Source organism: Crinia signifera, chromosome 6 (assembly GCF_055691185.1).
Source record: "Crinia signifera chromosome 6, ASM5569118v1, whole genome shotgun sequence".
NCBI lineage: Eukaryota > Metazoa > Chordata > Amphibia > Anura > Myobatrachidae > Crinia > Crinia signifera.
Window position 1 is genome coordinate 278700906 of NC_139222.1, and position 8404 is coordinate 278709309.

Genomic DNA, 8404 nt, shown 5'->3' on the forward strand with positions numbered 1-8404 from the left:
ATCGGCCAAATCCGGACCGGCCCACCGGGAAATAGCCCGGTTTCCCGGTGGCCCAATCCACCATACATAGATTGATAGATAGATAGATATAAGATAGATAAATATTAGATAGATAGATATGACATAAGCTGCAGGCCAGTGCCCCCCCCCCCCCCCCCCGTGGAGTGACCTGGCGGCCCCCGCCACATCAGGGTGGACCTTGATTATGAAGAGAACCATGTATACCATTGGTTAACTGGTGGTAACTCGCCCAATACTCAAAGAAGACCTGACAACGGGAGTAGACGTGGGAGACCTTGGCAATCCAAGACTGGCCAAGGCCGTACACGTACCCGTACCAATCAAAGTTTGATGACCAGCGATAGTGAATTCGCTATTTAAGATTCTGACGAGGCGACGAGTTCCCAGGATGTCCCTTTAGGCCAGGCTTCCCAGCCTACTCGCACAACAGGCCGGCCACCCGTCGGGGACGGCAGAACAAAAGAGGTCCGCAGAAACCCACCTCGGGAACGGGGGGTCAAGAAGAATTATCGTTAGTATTCAATTTGTCCGACAGAATACTCTCCCCTACCGAGATTAGTGTGTTGAACAGAGGACTGTCTTTTGTTCCTACGAATTTCCACGATACGTTCACCTGGAAATGTGATCATCATAGATTTCTCAGGAAACTTCGCTTGAAGGAACATTTTAAAGCACATCATCAAGAACCTGAACCTAATCCAGTTGTGAACTTCCTAAAATCTAAGTCCCGCTCCAAATTCGATCCCATCTCAACTAACCCCTCACTAAGAACTTTTGGCCGTCTATTGGACGATTCTGTCAACCGCTTTTTGGCCGCACCAGGTATTGTCTCTAAGAATTTATCTAGAGAAGAATCCATGGCTCTGAGCCAGCTAGGCCGTTATGATGATATTACCATCAGACCAGCCGACAAAGGCGGGGCCATTGTGGTTCAAAACATCCAGGATTATAGGGCAGAAATCTACTCACAGCTGGGGGCTACTGAAGTTTATAAAAAGCTCAAAGAGGATCCTACTGCACAATATTCCATCGAATTACGCAGTATCCTGAAGAAAGCTGTATTAGATGGACATCTATCTAAAAAAGTAGCCAGCAATTTGGTTTGTGACCATCCGGTGATTCCTGTCTTGTATACTCTTCCAAAATTACATAAAGATGCCAATAGACCACCCGGACGCCCTATCATCTCAGCACGCAACTCTCTGTATCAGTCAACTTCACAACTATTGGACTTCCTTCTTCAACCCCTACTCCCTCTAAAGAAATCCTTCTTGAAGGACACGACAAGTTTTCTAAACCTTTTACTTGCCATAGATGAGGTACCTGTTAACACCATGATGGTGTGTCTTGATGTGTGCAGTTTGTACACATCAATCACCCATGAAGGAGGTCTTTCAGCCATGAGAAGTTTTATTGATCAGTACATGAGTAATGATATGTTTAACCATGATCTGTTTTTGTGTCTGCTTCAGTTAACGCTAAATCGTAACTACTTTTTGTTTGATGGCAGCTATTACCTGCAACTTCGTGGCTGTGCCATGGGGTCAGCTGTGGCTCCGGCATATGCCAATGTATTTATGTTTCAGCATGAAGAAACCTTATTTTTGAATGATCCTAATGTCAGTCAATATTTGGTTGCGTATACGCGCTATATTGATGACATTTTTATCTTGTGGTCTGGGGGCATTGAACGTCTCAATACATTGATCTCATCAATTAATGAACAAGAGTCTACCATCAAATTCACGTTCACTTATAGTGAGACTGTTGCCCATTTCCTAGATGTGACGGTGTTGATCCAAGATGGTAAAATCTCGACAGATGCTTATTTTAAAGATGTGGACAGGAACACCTTCCTGATGTCCACCAGTCATCATCCACCATCTTTGAAACAGAGTTTACCCCTGTCACAGATGATGAGGATAGCCAGACTTATGAGCAATAGAATAGATTTACCAGTAAGGCTTGATACCCTCATTGCCAAATTCGTGGCGAGGGGATATGATTTGGCTTTATTGCTGGAACAGAAGGCCAAAGTACTGGCTATGCCCAGAACTCAACTCCTGAAACAAAATACTAAAAAGAAACAAGATACACTTCCTTGGTCTAGTATGTACACTGTTGCTAGCCCTGTAATAGGCCAAGCAACCCGAGCATTGTGGCCTATTGTCAGGTCGGATGTGGATCTTCCAGGCCTCCGCAATACTCGCCCCATTGCTGCCTTTAAACGTGGACGCAATCTGCGAGACAGATTAGTACGTACAGATATTTCAGGAGTGGGTATTCCAAGGGCCCCCAATACTACATTCAAACCACCAGGTTGCCATAGCTGCCTCAAATGTACCACCTGCAGTCACTTAGTTAAAGGTCGCACATTTGCCCACCCACATACACAAAAACAATTTGATATCAGGTCAGTGTTGACATGCAGGTCGACACATGTTGTGTATGTCATAGTGTGTCCCTGCGGGCTATACTATGTAGGCCAGACGTCGCGATCCTTTCGTGAACGAATGGGCCTCCATAGGTCAGCTATCGGCTTGGCGTTGGGTGGCAGGGATGTCGACCAGCCGGTCGCCCGCCACTTCAAGGCCAAAGGGCACACACTGGCAGCATTGAAATATTTCATGATTGATTAAGTGAAGGAATCAATGCGTGGGGGTGATAGAGTGAAAGCTTTGCTTCAACTTGAAGCAAGGTGGATTTTGAAACTTGATACCATACATCCAAATGGTCTAAATTAAAAATTTAATTGGAACAGTCTGATTTGATTCAAATCCTCTTTTGATTAGATGTTATGATATTATATTGTATTTGACTTTATATGTGTGTATCTGTTGTTTGTTCATGTTTGTATTATATTGTATTTAAGATGTATATTCTTTTCTTGCCAGGACCTGCATGAATGGTCTATGTTCCTGGAGGAACGGAACTGACGGGCGACCGGAAGTTGGTAGGGACGCTCATGTTGCTTAGCAACTGGAGTCCCGGCTAGGCTTAGGTGCGCGGTCGGGCGATCGTGGCCTCTGGAATCGGTATCTCTGCAGGTTGGGTAAGTGAAGTGACACAGTTCTAAGCCATCTCGTGCCCCAATGCACTTGCTTATGTACCCTTCGGCTGTTAGCATTGAAGTTGCGCCTTTCGGTGTGACGCGCTGTGCGGTTGCCTAGCAACCAGTACTAGCGTCTACCCGGAAGTGTGTGTTCTTCCTGCTTCCGGCCGGCGGGGGTCAGAGCGTGCACAGCGTGGCGTGCTTGGCGGGAATCTGTGGCAGTATAAAGGTATGTCCTGCACTGTATATTATTTGCTGTAGGTGTTTGACCTGACGAAGGGGCTAATACCCCGAAAGCTTGTCCTAATGATTTGAATACACCTTTTTGTGCTTTCACCATCCTGCCTCCTGAGTGCCGTTTTTCTTGGATCTATATTTATTTATTTCGCTTTCGGGCACCGGGGCCAGCTGCATTACTGGAAATTTGAGTGCCGGCAGACTTGTATCGTTATATATATATATACATATATATATATATATATATATATTGGCCGCACCTTCCAGGGACATGTGATGCATAGATTCAGTATCACAGAAACAGCACACGTATATATTTATACTATAGGTGTGAAATAGCCAGGGGTCTGCGAAGGAGATCCGCACTACAGGGAAACAGCTGCACGTCTGTATGTGCACAGAGGGGAGTGCGGCAGAGATCTCAGATACCCGCTGTGGTAGCTCCCTTTCTGCCAGCAGCTGCAACCACGCTGGCAGGGCTGCCGAGGGGGGGTACTAAATACTCGGACCCAGGCTTGATGGAGGGACCTGGTGGGGGCCCTGATCCGATCTCCTACGGGATTTGCGGGTGGCTGCCCATGTGCTGCTTCCTCCATTCTGCCCCCTCCTCTCCGCCGGATGCAGCACTGCGCTGCACAGAGAAGCAGACTCTATTGTGCAATCGCAGAGCTCTGGAAGAACGGCGCAGCGGACATTTCTCTGCCAATTCCGGCAGTGCTGCTGCCTTCATCGTGTGACTCCACAGCGTACGTATCAAATTAATGTGTGGGCCCCCTGGTACTCAGGGGCCCGTGTGCACCACACACATTGCACCCAGTATGTAATCTATTTATTTGCCTCGTAATCTATCTATCTATCTATTGATCCATCTATCTCCATCTATATTATTTATCTATCATCCATCTATTTATCTATCTATCTAATATCTATCTATCTCATATATATCCATCTATTTATCTATCTATCTGTTGATCCATCTATCTCATACTTGCCTACTTTTAATTTCACCTCTCCAGGAGAAGCCCAGAGAGGCAACACGTTAGGGGGGCGGAAGCAAGTCTGACATCACCCCCCCTCCCCCCCATGCCAGAAAACACTGTGATTCGCGGCCCATGGAGCAAGGGTAAGGGCTTAAATGAAGCGGATCGTATCATTTTAGCCCCACCCCCTCTCCGCGGACCTGTGATTTCAGGTGATTAAACCAGCAGGCAAGGGGGAGCGGAGGCATTTAGCAGAATGTGGGAGATTTGCCCACCTTCTCCGGCATGGGGGGGGGGGGGGGTGAGAGAGGGACCCGATTTCCGGGAGGGTAGGCAAGCCTGATCTATCTCATATCTATCTATATTATTTATCTATCACCCATCTATTTATCTATCTATCTAATATATATCCATCTATTTATCTATCTAATATATATCCATCTATTTATCCATCTATCTAATATATATATCCATCTATTTATCTATCTTATATCATATCTGTAGTTCTATCTATCTTTTTGTCTATCTCATATCTGTCCTATCTATCACTCTTTCACTCTCTTTCTATCCAACCATTCTACCTATCTATCCATCTATCTATCTATCTATCTATCTATCTATCTATCTAATATTTAGCCACCTATCTATCTATCTATCTATTCCACCTCACCCATATCTATCTATCTATCTATTCCACCCATATCTATATATCTATCTATCCCACCCATATCTATCTATCCCACCCATATCTATCTATCCCACCCATATCTATCTATCTATCTATTCCACCCATATCTATCTATCTATCTATCTATCTTTCCCACCCATATCTATCTCATATCTATCCCACCCATATCTATCTATCCCACCCATATCTATCTATCCATCCATCCATCCATCTATCTATGGGCCTTATTTTGGTTCATTCTTTCTGACAAAATCCTTCTTAGATGGACAAAACCATGTGCACTGCAGGGGGGGCAGATGTTACATGTGCAGAGAGAATTAGATTTGGGTGAGTTATTTTGTTTCTGTGCAGGGAAAATACTGACTGCTTTATTTTTACACTGCAATATAGATCTCACTTTGAAGTAAAACCCCACCCAAATCTAATTCTCTCTGCACAAGTTTCATCTGCCCCACCTGCAGTGCACATGGTTTTGCCCATCTAAGAAGGATTTTGTCAGAAAGAATGAACCAAAATAAGGCCCTATATCACACAAGTGTCTCTGTTACAGTAGTGCTCACTAATATATAACATGACGGAATGCTCCCTGCAGACTCCTTCTGTGTGTCTCATGTCTCAGCGGTGCTGCGCGATGTCACGGCGTCACGTACACTGCGATGCACCTGCCAGTTCTACAGCCCAACAATGCTGATTACAATTGACCAGCCTGCCCAGATGCCTATACCTGCGGCTGTTATTCCTATACAGCTGGTGGCCTCAGGTTCTTTCCATATACTTATAATGGGAAACATTTTGTGCCATTTGAGTGATTTGAGTAAGACGGTTATGCTATGCTAGGTCGACCATGTCGACACACTCGACATGGACACTAAAAAAGTGCGCCACAACCCCTCGCAGGGCTCGCCATGCTTCGGGCACACTATTTTATTCTCCCTCCGTGCCCTAGTGGATGGTAGGGCATGAAATACCACCTGTCGGCACATGTCGGCTAAAGTGAAAAACGTGTCAACCATTTGACTGTCGACCATCCCATGGTCGACCTAAAGCTTTGTCGATTTTTACACCCTGTCAACCATTAGTATGTCGACCATTCGGTGGCGTCTACCTTCTGACTGTCGATCATAGGGTGTCGACCTAATGAATGTCGACCTAGAAATGGTCAACCTAGGGCCCGGATACTGAGTAAGACCATCATCCAGTCAGAATGGCCCCCTGTGATACCCACCGGGGCCACTGGCTTCCAGGTAACATAACTGCAGACAGCAGGACTCGGCTGAGTGTGAGGCTGCGGTGTCATTTGCACAGGTATCTGCTGAGCGCAGAGGATGAGTGAGGGGCATTGAGTGCACCACTGAGGAGCTACAGCCAAAATTCTGTATCCGGAATTCTAAATAAGCTCCAGGGTCCGGTTTCTCAGCAATATCATGTAGAAGTCATCCCGGCAATACAGCCCGGCAATACAGCAGTCTCACATAGCTGAGCCGTCGTCTAAGTACGGCCTAGGGGCCTATTATCATCAATCGCATATTCAGTGCCATCTGGGTGCAGTACTGGTGCCCGGGACTTCATTGGAATATGCGATTACATACACGGGAAGAAGAACCCACAGAGGCACGGCCCCAAAATTAGCCCCTGCTTGCCTGCACAGGGATATGCTAATTGCACCTGCAGTGCCATTTTCCTGAGAGAATTCAGGAAGAACCTCTGGAATGACAAACGCTCCCGTGTTTGTCAATGGCAGGGGCGGATTGGCCCACCGGGAAACCGGGGCATTTCCCCAAAAACTCATTAAAAAGGGGCCAGCCACACTCCCCCCTCCCCCCCTGGGCTGGCTGGGCAGCAGCCGCAGCACTTTGCCCAAATCCAAAATGGCCGCAGGAGGGCTGCTGCGCATGCGCGCACAGCCCCTCCCAGGCTCCGAGCTCCAGTTCCCCCTCCGCCAGGCCAGCAGAAAAAGCAGCAGCAGGTGAGAGGTGAGCCCCCACCCCCGGCGCGCATTACATACTGCCACCCCCCGCGCATTACATACTGCCGCCCCCCACCCCACCCCCGCACATTACATAAGCACCCCCGCTCCGGATTTGAGTGCCAATCAGCCCCTGGTCAATGGGCAGGGTTCACATGTTCCATGTATAATGACGCAGTGTACAGGCAGAAGGAGGCAGCGCACAGGCGTCACACGTTTGTTTTGTGCATAGTCCAGATGCGTGATGTCATCATGAGGTCACGAGTTGAACAGAGAAGCCGAGGTGCCTGCAAACACAGAGCGGCAGCCTCATCATGCAGCAGGAGGTTAGTGTGGGAGGGGCCGGGGAGACAAGGGGTTGGGGGTGCTGGTGATAAAGGGACATAGAAAAAGTTTGGAGCTGAAGACACAGACGGGAGACAGATGAGAGACACAGGAGAACTGATACTAAAAGATAAAGGTGAGGATATAGTTGAGAGACACGTGGTTAATGAGATGCAAAATTTTTATTTGTGCCATTTTTTTGCCAAAAACGGCAGAAATCGCACGGTTTTCCCAAAATCGCATATTTAATGAGATGCAAAAAATGGCAAAACCTCGAATTTTGCCGCAAAATCGCACATTCTGTAACGCCGGAACTCACATCCAGATGTTTTCCCATTATAAAGTGTACAAATCGCATTTTTAATGAGATGCAAAAACTGGAAAATGTTACTAGAAATCGCCACACATGCAGACCAGGTTCTGACAGGCGAATTGGCCAGAACCCTGCACAGATCATTGAGATCTGTGCATGGTCCTGTCTTTAAAAATGTGTAAAAGTTTTTTCTTTTTTTTTAATTGGCGTGGAGTCCTCCCTCCTGAGCATAACCAGCCCCGGGCTCATTCAGCTGGACCTGGTTCCAAAAATACGGGGGGGGACAAAAAATCTGGGGTTCCCTCGTTTTTTTTAAACCAGCACCGGGCTCCAACAGCCCGCGGTGTCATGCCACAGCCGGCGCCTTTTGTCTCCCGTATTTTTGGAACCAGGTCCGGTTGAATGAGCAAGGGGCTGGTTATGCTCTTTTTTTAACACAAATTCACACATTTCCTCAAATTCGCACATTTTCATGAATAAAAATCGTCCATTATCGCACTTATGGGTGATTTTGGAAAGTGACTAAAACTCTCATCCCATTAACTGTCACCCTGGGATTCTTAGCAACACCTAGGACCAAAGGAGAAGCTACCTGCTAAGTTTCTAGATTGTAGGCCTTGTGGTTTAAGCGATGTTGTAATGAGTCCATCCATAAGTCAATCTTGGTTTTTGCCTTTAATATATATATATATATATATATATATATATATATATATATATATATATATATATATATATATATATATATATATACATAACAAAGAGGAAAGCAGACCTCCTGAAGTAGGGAAGGAGAAAGAACCATCCACAGAAGAAGATCTGG